This window comes from Oncorhynchus nerka, linkage group LG27 (genome assembly GCF_034236695.1).
Source record: "Oncorhynchus nerka isolate Pitt River linkage group LG27, Oner_Uvic_2.0, whole genome shotgun sequence".
Lineage (NCBI taxonomy): Eukaryota > Metazoa > Chordata > Actinopteri > Salmoniformes > Salmonidae > Oncorhynchus > Oncorhynchus nerka.
In genome coordinates this window covers 30,129,547-30,145,083 of record NC_088422.1, presented here as the reverse complement: position 1 = coordinate 30,145,083, position 15,537 = coordinate 30,129,547, and the positions used below count along the sequence as shown (strand labels likewise).

The 15,537-nt window shown below is 42.7% G+C and overlaps 1 long non-coding RNA gene across 1 annotated transcript; it reads left to right on the top strand.

The window, feature by feature from the left end:
- Positions 1-8,244: 8,244 nt before the first annotated feature.
- On the top strand, positions 8,245-14,793 carry LOC115111027 (uncharacterized). Its single transcript, XR_003860737.2, has 3 exons — positions 8,245-8,620; positions 11,978-12,051; positions 13,487-14,793. It is a non-coding gene; the product is annotated as an uncharacterized LOC115111027 (long non-coding RNA).
- The last annotated feature ends 744 nt before the right edge of the window (positions 14,794-15,537 follow it).

Genomic DNA, 15,537 nt, shown 5'->3' with positions numbered 1-15,537 from the left:
TTGAAGTAGATCAACTGCCAAATGCATTTCCATCGCCCTCACCTCGATTTGTATTATACATAGCTGTGGATCATCCTCTATTGTCCCTAACATCTTTTACTCCTTCGCAACAGTTGTGAGATACACACATACACCCACACACACTCAACCCTTTCCCCACACACAACCATAAACTCCCATTCTCAACAGTTGCACCATCCCAGAGCCCAACTCAAGAAAGGTCCTGATTTACAAATGCACTTACTGTTGCAGCTGCATGAGAAGGCCTGCAAGACAGTGGCAAAATAAATGGGCAGAAATTGAGAGATTTTATTAACCATTGTCACATCCTAGATGACGGAGGTCAAATGTACACCTTTTCCCTGAAACACCCACAATACGGACACCCGTATTGACGATATTCTCAAGCATCTCCATGCGGTCAAACTTTTGATTTTGTGCCACCAGGGTCACAATAATATACCCCCTCTCTGAATGTCCGAGTGTGACCCCCTCCCCATGGGTTACTGAAGCTAGTGTTGCCAGCACTGCCACTGCCTGGGTGGGGGCACCCCACCGGAATCCCCACCGGCTAGGTACAAGGTCATCAAGGTTCTCATTAGCAGCTTTAAGAATTTCCTTGTATAGTATGCTCTCCCTTTAGGGGGCTTTGGCTTTGCAGGACCAACCCTGCCAAGCAGGCTCAGAATCTTGAGGGGGCAGTGCTGCTCTTGGTCTCTGACCGCATTTTGGCTGCATACAGACAGACCGCTTACAGCAGGCCCATAAAACAGTTAGGGACTTCTCCTGAGTCTCTGGGTCATTCAGGTGGGTGTCTAGGGTATAGGGTTGTGGACCGTAACATTAATTAGATCATAAATAAATAATTAGATATAATTTATTTTAAACATTTAGTTCCCCATGATAGGACAATAAATAAATCAAATGTATAATTTATTTAAAAACAGTTCCACCATGATAGGACAATAAATAAATAAGACGTATAATTAATTATAAAAGTATATCCATCATCTGAACAACATTGAAAGCTCTCTCATACCCCGGCTCACAGCAATACATTGGTTCGTCTGTGTCTGTAGAAGAGTCACGTTTTCGTTTTGGAATCGGTTCCCCTGTCTTACTCTCATGTTTGGGTGTTGCTTGTTTTCGTAATATTTGTTGATAAATGTCTCTAGTCTTAAGATTTGTTTTGTGTTATTATCCAGATTGAAGGTTATCACCCACCAGATTGTGTAGTGCTAATATTTTAGTCTGACTTGCCGATATTGAATATTACGTTTTATCTTGAGGTGCTCTACATAACTTCGTTCAGTCCGCCATTACCTACCAGTCCGCCATTATCTTCTTAAGATGACTGTCAACTAAATGTTTTAATTCATAGGAAATTTATTGAATCGCTTTTAACCCAGTTGAAGACATTTGGAAAGATAATTAAAAAGTGAACTCTGAACAAGATTCTTAAATGTATTTACATTAAATATTTGTTTGTATTTATGTCACATCCTGATCAGTTTCACCTGTCCTTGTGCTTGTCTCCACCCCCTCCAGGTGTCGCCCATCTTCCCCTCTTATCCTCTGGGTACTTATACCTGTGTTTTCTGCCTTGACTTGTCGTTTTCCTGCCCCTGTTGTTACAATAAACATTGTTACTTCACATAGCCTGCATTTGGGTTGTAATTTACTTGTGATTTTTCTGTTTTCATCCGAATAGTTTTTTTCTTCTTCTACAGTATCTAATACAGCGAATTTGGTAAGCGGAAACATGTATGAATAATTGAGTGGTGACAGGAAAGTAAATCCGATTATATCTGTGAGTCTAATTGCTCCTAATTTCTGTTCTTGGGCTCTCTCTATCATATCATCCCCCTGTTTGATAATTTCACCCTCTTTGCTCCTTCAGTCTCGCCTTGCTCCAGTCTCACATTTTGTGCTTTTCAACTGAGGTAATTTAGGAAATAAAATTCAGATTACTGTCTCCTTCGGTCTGTCCTACACTCCCTCATGTGCTGGTCTGTGCAGTGTGGTGCTTGTAAGATGACAGCAGTGCTTATTTCTAACATAAAGGTATTTGCTAGATCCTTCTTGATACACTTAAGTCATATATTTTTTCAGGCATGAAGTAGAAATGTGCTTATGAGGCTATACTGGTCTCATAGTTTACTAAAGGGGATTGCTAAACGTCTGGACTGAACCATGAGAGCCATTTCCTCTTACTGGTGTTTAGTTTTGGACAAAAGACCTGGCTGTTTAAGTCCAGTCTAAAGCAGCAAATGTCACATAATTAACATGGATTTACCTGACGTATTCAGGCTGAGTTCTGATTTGTTATATCCATAGCTGTAATTTTGCATACTTCCAATGAAGTCAAAAGGTGATGGAAAAAATTGAAAACAGAGAAAAGAATATTGCAAGGAAAAGGTGGTGTTCACAAACCAAACATTCCAACCAATTTCATTAGCCTGGTGTGTTGGAAGTCCATTTATTTCCACCTTGACATTAGCATATGGATGTGTGTTAAATGTAATGAATTACATCGGTAATAGTACTTCTTTGACTGGATAATAGGACTTATTTTCAAATAGAGTTTGAGTGTGTGGAGTGCATCCCAGTGCACTTCTGAACTGGCTTCTATCTGTCTCAGCATGTGAACATTCCTGAAGCTGCCTCCCTTCCAGGTGATCTACTGCAGTATACCCCAGGGTACCGGGGAGCGAGTCTGAAAGCAGATCCCTTGCAGAGACTCTTTCAGTGTGGCTTTGTTGCTAAGAACGGCTATACAGCAGAACATGCTGCATATCTTCCTTGCCTGCTCAAGCTATGGTTACTCTCATTGCCTTTCGATTATCATATGAGATCTGGTTCAGAGGATTAAATTGTGTTTTCAGTATCGATTTGATGCTATACTCTTTATCAGGTTATGGTCTACATAGGTCAGTTACTCAATTTAACTGCTGCCTATCCCCAGCTTCTTTTCCCAGGGAACATTAAAACATCATATGGTTTTGTTTTTCTAACTGATGATGATGAAAATCCTCTAGCTTTTTTCAACCTGATAGAAAAGGAATATGAACTTTCATGGGTTAAACAAATGTGCTAAAACGTTCAGAGGCAGAGATACACAGACAATGCTTATTTCCCAGCCAGGTTGTAATCCTATTAAATCAGCCACTCTGCTCAGACAAATGAAATCATCTGCTCCAACTGGAGGAAGGCCAAGTTTACATAAATAAATTAAGAAACAGATTCACTTCCAACCCTGCTGTGATTGTGACTGGATTCAAACAAACAGGAAAATAACATATCAAACACAATAACTGACTCATAAATTCCTCTCACGTGGAATTAGTTCCCACTGGGTCTTTAAGTTTTAAGTTTTGACCTTTTGTAAGGTCACCTTTTCCAGTGATTTGTTTATAAGAAAATTGATCTTTGAGGCAAACAAGTCATTTGTGGTATATATCAGATAACATGGCCCGAAGCTTATTTGCCATCTCATGTCAAACATAATCTTATATTTAATGTCTCTCCTCTGCCTTCGTCTCTCATTGAGACTTTATTAGTAAAAGTTTGCCTTTCCAAATGTTTACCACTCTCACTACAGTTTTATTTGAACACACTCAAAAGGGTTAAGTAAGTATATTGGATATGGAGTTAATGTCCATAAATGTGTTATTGCATTGCATAGCGGCATCTCTTTTTAGGTCCAGTACTTATGCATATTTGTATTATACACACAAGATACATTGAGGGACTCCACATATATGTCTCCAAGTGCTATTAAGCCTCTATTACCTTCAAAGGGTTTGAATCAGGCACTTTGATCCTGTGTTAGTCAGATGTGCTATTTGAAGAAGTGTGGTCCATGGACATGGTTCTGATCATGCCTCTTAGTGCTTGCCTAATTGTGAACAGTCACAAACATAGCCACTATCAAAGGCTTGGCAAGGATTGTACCTCCCATCTGCCAACTAACCCTTCATCTTGAAAAAACGTGGATCTTCTCACTCTCTGTGCTCTGGCAAAGTTCCGCTTCAAAAGACTCAGAAGTCTGTGTCTCGCCAAGTGGAGATCTTGCCTGAGAAGAGAACCGCCTGTTGACTGGAGAAGCTGTTATGTTTTGGGACCCAATATTAATGCTTTCTTCTGAAATATTATTAACTGATGAAGACTGATGAGCGTGATCAATACCCACTAGCTTGGAAATATTGAATCACTTAGAAATGATTTAATCAATTCAAATTCATCCTTGTTGAACATTCTTCCAGTGAGCTAGGAGGGCATATAAACTGCCAATAAAGAGTATGGAGATTGCTACAGAGAATTCCTCTGACATACAGTATAACACTTGCAGAGTAAAGTGGTCATTCACAATGGTAATTCCATCATAGAGATATGTAGATACTATTGTGGTTCATTCCCTGTATTGTGTAGATACATCTGCCTTTACACCCTACTTTTGCATCAGCATGTGCATAAAATACACTGCTCTAAAAAATAAAGGGAACGCTAAAATAACACATCCTAGATCTGAATGAATGAAATATTTTAATTTAAAAAAAAATCTTTACATAGTTGAATGTGCTGACAACAAAATCACACAAAAATTATCAATGGAAATCAAATTTATCAACCCATGGAGGTCTGGATTTGGAGTCACACTCAAAATTAAAGTGGAAAACCACACTACAGGCTGATCCAACTTTGATGTAATGTCCTTAAAACAAGTCAAAATGAGGTTCAGTAGTGTGTGTGGCCTCCACGTGCCTGTATGACCTCCCTACAACGCCTGGGCATGCTCCTGATGAGGTGGCGGATGGTCTCCTGAGGGACCTCCTCCCAGACCTAGACTAAAGCATCCACCAACTCCTGGACAGTCTGTGGTGCAACGTGGCGTTGGTGGATGGAGCGAGACATGATGTCCCAGATGTGCTCAATTGGATTCAGGTCTGGGGAACGGGCTGGCCAGTCCATAGCATCAATGCCTTCCTCTTGCAGGAACTACTGACACACTCCAGCCACATGAGGTCTAGCATTGTCTTGCATTAGGAGGAACACAGGGCCAACCGCACCAGCATATGGTCTCACAGGGGGTCTGAGGATCTCATCTCGGTACCTAATGGCAGTCAGGCTACAAAATAGCTTCCAATACTCTACTCAGCAAACTAGATGCAGTTTATCACAGTGCCATCCATTTTGTTACTAAAGCACCTTATAGCACCCACCACTGCGACCTGTATGCTCTAGTCGGCTGGCCCTCGCTACATATTCGTCACCCTAGAAATGGGTCCCGAATGGACGGGAGACTCCGGCGGCTCAGGACAGGCGAGAGACTCCAGCGGCTCAGGACAGACGGGAGACTCCGGCGGCTCAGGACAGACGGGAGACTCCGGCGGCTCAGGACAGACGGGAACACCTGTAGGCAGAAGACAGAGAGACAGCCTGGTGTGGGGGGCTTCCACCGGAGGGCTGGTGCGTGGAGGTGGCACTGGGTAGACCGGACCGTGCAGGCGCACTGGAGCTCTTGAGCACCGAGCCTGCCCAACCTTACCTGGTTGAATGCTCCCCGTAGCCAGGCCAGTGCTGCAAGGTGGAATAGCCTGCACTGGGCTGTGCTGGCGAACCGGGGACACCATGCGTAAGGCTGGTGCCATGTACGCCAGTCCGAGGAGACGCACTGGAGACCAGATGTGTAGAGCCGGCTTGATACGAGGAGCTGGAATGTACTGCACCGGGCTATGCACACGCACTGGGAAAACTGTGCGCTCCACCCCATAACACTGTGCCTGCCCGGTCCCTCTCTCTCTCCGGTAAGCACGGGAAGTTGGCGCAGGTCTCCTACCTGGCTTCACCACACTCTCCGTGTGCCCCCTCCCAATACATTTTTGGGGCTGCCTCTCGGGCTTCCAGCCGCGCTGCCGTGCTGCCTCCTCATACCAGCGCCTCTCTGCCTTCGCTGCCTCCAGCTCTGCTTTGGGGCGGCGATATTCCCCTGGCTGTGCCCAGGGTCCTTTGCCGTCCAGAATCTCCTCCCATGTCCAGGAGCCCTGTGTTCCTTGCCACTGCTGCTGCTGCCCTTTACCACGCTGCTTGGTCCTTTGTTGGTGGGTGGTTCTGTAGAGGACCAAAGCGCAGTGTGGTTAGTTTTCATCTTTTTAATAAACAACTGAACACTTCAAAAATACAAAACAACAAAGTGACAACTGAAACAGTTCTATCTGGTGCAGACACACAGCTCTAAAGACAATTCCTTCGACCACATGGCTTGGTTTTTGCTCTGACATGCACTGTCAACTGTGGGACCATATATAGACAGATGTGTGCCTTACCACAGCTGGACTCCCTCACTAGCTTTAAGCACCAGCTGTCAGAGCAGCTCACATATTACTGCACCTGTACATAGCCCATCTATAATTTAGCCCAAACAACTACCTCTTTCCCTACTGTATTTATTTTATTTTATTTATTTATTTATTTAGCTCCTTTGCACCCCATTAATTTTATTTCTACATTGCACATTCATCCACTGTAAATCTACCATTCCAGTGTTTTACTTGCTATATTGTATTTACTTTGCCACCATGGCCTTTTTTTGCCTTTACCTCCCTTATCTCACCTCATTTGCTCACATCGTATATAGACTTGTTTCTACTGTATGTTTGTTTTACGCCATGTGTAAGTCTGTGTTGTTGTATGTGTCGAACTGCTTTGCTTAATCTTGGCCAGGTCGCAATTGTACATGAGAACTTGTTCTCAACTTGCCTACCTGGTTAAATAAAGGTGAAATATATATATATATATATATATATTATTTTTTTAAGTTGTAGAAACATCTCAATGGAAACAGGATGCACCTGAGCTCAATTTCAAGTCTCATAGCAAAGGGTCTGAATACTTATATAAATAAGGTACTTCTGTTTTTTTGCAAATTTGCAAAACATTCAAAAAACCTGTATTCGCTTTGTCATTATAGGGTATTGTGTATTGATTGATGAGGGAAAAAAATATTCAATACATTTTAAAATACGACTGTAACGTAACAAAATCGGGGTCTGAATACTTTCCAAATGCACTTTGTACTTGTGTGTGATTACCAATGATTCTGTGTGGACTGTGGACTGTGGAGCCTGAGATTACCAATGATTCTGTGTGGACTGTGGACTGTGGAGCCTGAGATTACCAATGATTATGTGTGGACTGTGGACTGTGGAGCCTGAGATTACCAATGATTCTGTGTGGACTGTGGACTGTGGAGCCTGACATGAAAGCCCTCTCTTTTTTTCTCTGTTAAACACACCTTCTTAATTTCCTGAAAAAGCTATGATGAGTGAATAAAATGTTTAGTTGAAAGCCCTGCAAATGGAAGAACATATTGACAAACATTTCATTATCCTGGCTCTGAAGAAATGATCAGATCAATTCAAACGCGGGATTGAAATGAAGGCTAGGCTGACACAGTGACAATTTCTATTAGTGGGCAGGAGAATGAAAGACATATACTCAAATCCCAGGATGATGACGCTATGTCTTTCACCTCTGGTACTACAATGTCTTCTTATGCATGAATTAGTACTTTTCTTTTGTTTTTCCAACAGAATACGCCCACTAAGATGTGTGTTTCACACCTGCACTCTACTGTATTTGAGTCCTGCTCTGGGATTCTGTTTTTGTTGTCATGACTGGCCTGCTCGGGTCAGGATACCATGGACTACAATCCTACAGTGAGATATCTCACACCCACCAGAGGGGAAGAGATCGAGAGGTATGGAGATGGGGGGTTTATGACACCTCACGCCCATTGTAAATCTTAAGGCAGCAGACAAAATTCCTTTGTCCTCTCACTATGGAGAACCGGCCTCAAAACATTAACATGCAATAAATAGGTTTTGTCAGCCACAATGGTGGTAATGACTATAGATGGAATATGAAAATTAATGTAGTTTTTGTTATGTTATTAAATGTTAAAGGATGACATTATAACGAAACCAACTTTAAGAATTTTCCTAATATGTGCCTACTGTTTGCATATTGTATGTTGTATAGAAAATATCCAGATCAAAGAGAATGTTTTTGTAAAGATGAAATGTGAAGTTAGTTGTCTAAATTGGATCTGAATACAATCCAGACCTTGCCTCATAACTTGGTACACCCAGAGAATTGCCCTAAAGGCGGAAACGCCCATTTCTGACCCGAGGGTATAAAACATGTGAGTTAAGAATTAACATATTAGACTAAGGGACACTGAGCTGCAGCCAAGGTCTGAGTGGTCAGAAAAAGCAACACAAGGTTGAAGAAGACAAAGGAACCTTTTAACAACCTATGCTATGGATGAGTAGCTGTATCTAAAGGGGATTAATTCAAGCAGGACCACCCGGTCACCACTCTCCAAGGAAAAGTGTGTCTACACTGTTTTGCTTCCCATACTGGAACCATCCACACGGCTGATTAGCCCTCCTCCGAAAACCCCTTTTCAGAGCAAGGGCGAGGAACCAGACCACTAAGAGAAAGGACACTGGCGTTGTGAGGAGAAACAAAGAGTTACACCCGGTAACCGAAGACGGACCTTCATCAGAGAAGTCGGAATCCGGTCTACGCAGACACACACATTGGAGACCTTCAACATGTAATTACATCATTATATTCTGACCCATAAGAGTGGCAGTTCGTGGCAAGGTTATGGTTAAATTAAGCACAGTTGACAAATGCACCCAAGTGTGATTTTTCTCGTGCACTCTCTCTCACTCTCGCTCTCTTTTGAAATCCTCATTTTGTGTACACGCGTCATATCGTGTTGGCCCTCTAGGGACATGTTTTATCGTACTAAGTTCTAATCAATAGCCTAGACTGTGTTTTTGTGTATCTTATATTATAATTATAGCTTTTTAGCAAATAAATAATCAACTCAACTGATGTGGTACGAATTTATTTGGTGAGACTCGGGATTGTGCAGATTCCCGGATTATGCGACGCTCAGAATGAGACTGTAGAGGAAATTGATTAATTAGCGACTGTTGTAAAATCGATATTCTGATATTCTTTGAGTTAATTTGGGAAATAGAAACTCAAAATAGCTAAAAACTTTCCCATGGAGCCCCAGGTTAATGAGTTAATAGTTGCCTGATTCATTTAATCACGTAATTATAAACCGTTAATCATTCGACGAGCAGCAGTCGTCACATTAATCAATACAATGTCACGACACTGTGGTGAGAAGAATCACATTTTAGATTTGGTCGCGTATTGTATCTTTATGTGTGGTGTGGTATTTGATAAAGCACAGTTTTGGTGGTTTAGCCAGTACAGAAAACTATATCAAAAGCCCAGTAATGTCCCCCTGGGAATTACATTTTAATGGAGTTATAATAGAAAACAACTACAAATAGTTAATCAGCAGAAAGGAGAGATAATTCCAAATGGCTTTGCTCCATGATAGTAAGGGAAGCAGGGTAACACTGTGCACTGGAAAATGTTACTCACATAGTGTCTGCTTCCATAAATGATTGCATACCAGTAACGAAGGTAAAACAAAGTTGGGATCATTTTAAAAAGGGACGTTATAGGCTGTTGATGTGACTACCCTCTCCATGGGTCTGCCTGTAAGTCTATTGATAAGGACATTTGTGTTGCGCTTTTTGCGCTATAATTCATGGGGGTATCTATACTGTCACAAAGACCTGTGGCCTGTGATGGGACTACATTTACATTTACATTTAAGTCATTTAGCAGACGCTCTTATCCAGAGCGACTTACAAATTGGTGCTTTCACCTTAAGACATCCAGTGGCTAGGTGGAGTGGTTGTGATGGGATGATGTACAGCCACTGTATTAATCACTCATTCACTGACATCAATTACATTCACATGTGACAGGTAATCCTCCAGTCTCTCCTCTCCTGGTTTTATGAATTAGTCAAATTGAGATACATTTGACCATAACAAAAAGGCAGTAAGAAAGGGCACGGGGTGGTGGGTGTGTTGGGAGGGTTTGGGAGCTGGGGATTGACTTCTACCTACTGAATTCCACCTGCCCTGTTTGGTGACGGTTTCATCAATCTTTCCATTTTACAGCTAAAATGACTTCAATGGTTGGAGTCCCTGGTATTTTATTTGATCCCCATACCATGCGTTCTGCATTAAAGCACTAGGCAGGAGATTGACTAATCAGTCCCTGGTATTTTATTTGATCCTCATACCATGCGTTCTGCATTAAAGCACTAGGCAGGAGATTGACTAATCAGTCCCTGGTATTTTATTTGATCCTCATACCATGCGTTCTGCATTAAAGCACTAGGCAGGAGATTGACTAATCAGTCCCTGGTATTTTATTTGATCCTCATACCATGCGTTCTGCATTAAAGCACTAGGCAGGAGATTGACTAATCAGTCCCTGGTATTTTATTTGATCCTCATACCATGCGTTCTGCATTAAAGCACTAGGCAGGAGATTGACTAATCAGTCCCTGGTATTTTATTTGATCCTCATACCATGCGTTCTGCATTAAAGCACTAGGCAGGAGATTGACTAATCAGTCCCTGATATTTTATTTGATCCTCATACCATGCGTTCTGCATTAAAGCACTAGGCAGGAGATTGACTAATCAGTCCCTGATATTTTATTTGATCCTCATACCATGCGTTCTGCATTAAAGCACTAGGCAGGAGATTGACTAATCAGTCCCTGGTATTTTATTTGATCCTCATACCATGCGTTCCGCTTTAAAGCACTAGGCAGGAGATTGACTAATCAGTCCCTGGTATTCTATTTGATCCTCATACCATGCGTTCCGCTTTAAAGCACTAGGCAGGAGATTGACTAATCAGTCCCTGGTATTTTATTTGATCCTCATACCATGCGTTCTGCATTAAAGCACTAGGCAGGAGATTGACTAATCAGTCCCTGGTATTTTATTTGATCCTCATACCATGCGTTCCGCTTTAAAGCACTAGGTAGGAGATTGACTAATCAGTCCCTGGTATTTTATTTGATCCTCATACCATGCGTTCCGCTTTAAAGCACTAGGCAGGAGATTGACTAATCAGTCCCTGGTATTTTATTTGATCCTCATACCATGCGTTCTGCATTAAAGCACTAGGCAGGAGATTGACTAATCAGTCCCTGATATTTTATTTGATCCCCATACCATGCGTTCTGCTTTAAAGCACTAGGCAGGAGATTGACTAATCAGTCCCTGATATTTTATTTGATCCTCATACCATGCGTTCTGCATTAAAGCACTAGGCAGGAGATTGACTAATCAGTCCCTGGCCAGTTTCACCACCATAAAGAATTGTGCAGCCTTTGTTGCTGCTTTGTTCTTGTCACTCCTTTAAAATGATACATGGCTGGCAATATGTTAAATAAATTATTCTGAATATGGCGAGACAAAGAGAGAACGACAGAGAGAAACTGTGGGTTTGAGAAAGGTGTCCTTCAGTCTTTTCATGTAAGAAAAGAAATTGAACAAAGGTAGCAATTCCGCACAACAGACCACAAGTTCCCTCTTTAAGGGTTGTTCATATTACTTAACTCCTTTTAAGTTTGAAAAGCTGTCCATGTAGTTCCATTTATATACTTGTCAATTTCTCATTATCTAACTGACTAACCTGTGTCCTCACCAAATGTCCATCTAATGAGTCTGAGTCATATGCCAAACTGACTCAGAAACTGAAGTAATTTACAGATTGAGAAATCACATTTTTCTATGCATATATCCATACAGCAGACAAGTGAAACACTCATACAATCACACACAATCTGTCAATCACACAAATGTTTATTTTGTTTTGTTCACCTTCAGTTTGGTTCACCTCTCATCATACAAGGCCATGTCTGTTCAGTAAACAATCCAAAAAGACAATTATGGCAAAGGGAATAAGCAGTTGCCAGCTAAAACACAATTTATCCAGGTAAATAACCCTAGCCAGCTCGTTCAAAACATTTCTAACCTCAATGCACTGAATCTAGCTTCCTTTTTTACAGTACAAACTTCGAAGCCTTCAGCACCATGGACAAGGCCTCCTCCACCAGCCTGCGCAGTGCCACAGACAGAGCAGGTCAGTGCCACAGGCAAGTTGATATGGTAATTTTAGGTATTATTACCAGTAAAAAAATAAAAACCTCTGAAACGATTTACTGCAGCATACTGTAAATTATGGTGCATAGTGGGGAAATTGCTGTATTTCGAATGGTACTGTAACTTCACCCCTCAAAATACAGTACCTTACAGTACCATTAGAGCGCCCAAAAACTTTTAACCACAATTGGATGCATGGTATGGTTGTTTCTGAGCATTAACATATTTTGAGGCGTGCCTTGTAAAAGGCTATATTTGTTACTCCTGTGAGTGAGAATGCTGTATCAAATTAACTCCTATGTGGTTATGGTGCCCCATCCATTTAAAATGTATAGAGGACATATTGAAGTGTCAGAAAGTCATTAAATGGTTGAGCATTTTGCCATGTAATTTTCATCTGTTTTGCCCTGTAGTCGCTGCCAGTTTGAATGTCTTTGTTGAGTGCAAATGATATTAAACACCAATTATTCATTAATATGGTGTAACGTGTAAACACTTTACCTAGCAGCCAACCTGCTTGCACCAATCCCTTGTAATTACAGAAAAACACTCTAAAATCTCCTAAAGAGCTAAACATTTTTGGAATGGTCTGCTGATCCATGTGAGAGAAGCAGACTCGATCTCAAGCTATAAGTCTTTACTGAAGACTCATCTCTTCAGTAGGGCCTATGATTGAGTGTAGTCTGGCTCAGGGGTGTGAAGGTGAATGGCAAGGTACTGGAGTGAAGAACCACCCTGCTGTCTCTACCTGACCGGCTCCCCTATCTCCATTGGGATTCTCTGCACATTACGGGGGCTGAGTCACTGGCTTGCTTGCGCTCTTCCGTCCTTCCTGTTCTCGGGCTCATACGGTGGGGAGATTTTTGTGAGCTATACTCGGCCTTGTCTCAGGGCAGTATGTTAGTGGCGTGTTGATATCCCTTTAGTGTTGTGGGGGCTGTGCTTTGCCAAAGTGGTTGGGGTTATATCCTACCTGATTGTCCCTGTCCAGGGGTTAACTTTGGATGGGGCTTCAGTGTAGCCAACCCCCCCCCCCGTCTCAGTCTCCTGTATCTATGCAGCAATAGTATATGTTCCTAGAGTCAGTCTGTTGTATATGGTGTAATTCTCCTGTCTTATCTAAAGTCCTGTGTGATCGCCAGGACAGCGGAGTCAATCACCACCTTCCGGAGACACCTGAAACCCCACCTCTTTTAGGAATACCTAGGATAGGATAAAGTAATCCTTCTCACCCCCCCCCCTTAAAAGACTTAGATGCACTATTGTAAAGTGGCTGTTCCACTGGATGTCATAAGGTGAAAGCACCAATTTGTAAGTCGCTCTGGATAAGAGCGTCTGCTAAATGACTTAAATGTAAATGTAATCTTAGATATGCTCCCTCTAATTCTCCCATATCTCTCTCCATCCCCTCCCAGAGGACCTGAGCCCTAGGGCAATGCCTCAGGAATACCTGGCCTGATAACTCCTGGCTGTCCCCGTCCCTGGTCCACCTGGTCGTGCCTTTGACCCAGCTTCTGCTGTTCTGCCTGCGGCCATGGAACCCCGAGCTGTTCACCCTCAACACCCCACACATGCTGTCACATAACTGACATTAACTCCCAAGGTGCTGACCTCTTGCACCCTCTACAACCACTATGATTATTATTTGACCCAGTGGTCTTCTATGAACATTTGAACATCTTGAAGAACGATCTAGCCTTAATGACCAAGTACTCTTATAATCTCCACAGGCTGGCCACCCCTCAGAGCCTGGTTACTCTATGTCTCCTCCTAGGTTCCTTCCTTTCAAAGGAGTTTTTCCGCACCATGGTGCCTCTACATCTGCATTGCTTGCTCTCTGGGGTTTAAGGCTTGGTTTCTGTATAAGCACTTTGTGCCAATTCCTGTAAAAAGGGCTCTATAAATACATTTGATTGATTAAAATACAAAGCCCTCACCTCAATGAATTTCATTCATGAATTATTCCCGATTACAGTAGCATTTCATTTCTTACCATATTTATATTACAGCAGGCGTACTGTAATATGAAATAAAGAATTGTACTTGCCACGAGCTGCCTGTCAAATTCATGGCAATCTCTTTACAGTGTAAGCTTCCTCTGTTACATGTCAGCTGGCTGAAGTGGTACATAGCAGAACAGGATATTATCAGGTATCAAGGTAAGACCCAAGTGCAGACTGTGAAGTAACAATGTTTATTGTAACTGTCAGGATTTGGCCAGGGTTGTTCCGGTTTTTGGTCACTAGATGCCCCCATTGTGCCTTTTGACCTTTTGTTTTCCCTTGATCCCCATTATTATTTGCACCTGTGCCTCGTTTCCCCTGATTGTATTTAAACCCTTTGTTTTCCTCAGTCCTTTGCTCTGTGTTTGTATGTTAGCACCCAGCCCTAGTATTCTGTTAACTCTTGTTGATCCCGGTGGACGCTCTTGTGGAATTCTGTTTTTTGTTCTTGTTTATTTATTTTTGAGTATCTTTTGAGGCTTTTTGTGCTATACCTACCACCTTGTGGATTTACCTTTTTTTGTCTTGGAGGATTACCTTTGTTCTTGTGGAATTCCTTTTGAGGTTGTGGAGTTACATGTGTTCCTGAAGGACTTCACTTTTTACTACATTAAATACACCGTCTCAAGTACTGCTGTGTCTGCCTCATCTTCTGGGTTCTGCCGACTATTCGTGGCTCAGTTGGTTAAGTGACTGTTTCTCACTCCGGAGACCCGGGTTCGTAACCGGGTCCTGACAGAAACACAGAGCCAAAAATGAACCCAGAGGCAGCCAGTTCCCAGGACCTTGTTGCCATGCTGTCCCAACGCCACGAAGCCGCCCTGGTTCAGCAAGAGGCCTTAATGGCTAGACATTCTCATCTTCTGTCGGAGATGCTGACTTCCATAAAGCAGATATCTGATCGACTTACCTCGGCAACAGTTCCCGTCCCAGTACCTCAGATTCACGTACCCATGGCAGTTAACCCTCTGGCTGAACCTCGCCTTCCACCTCCCCAACGGTTCTCAGGTGATCCAAGTGCTTGTAAAGGGTTTCTCACCCAATGTTCTCTCTCCTTCGAGCTGCAACCCTCGTCGTTCCCCACCGACCGGTCTAAGATCGCATATATCATCACCCTGCTGTCGGAAAAAGCCCTGGCCTGGGCTACTGCTGTGTGGGATGCCCATAGTTCCTGCTGTGCCAGCTACTCTGCCTTTGCTGAGGAATTCAAACGAGTGTTTCAAGGCCCAAGCAGTGGTCCTGACTCAGCCAAACAGCTCCTGACTCTCCACCAAGGTCGGCGCAGCGTGACGGACTATGCCATCCAGTTCCGCACGGTGGCAGCAGCGAGTGGTTGGAACAACGAGGCGCTCACTGTGTGCTTTCTGAAAGGCCTTTCCGACACTATCCAAGATGAACTGGCAACTCGGGAACCACCGGACAATCTCGAGTCCCTGATCAAGTTGGTCTCATGCATTGACCAG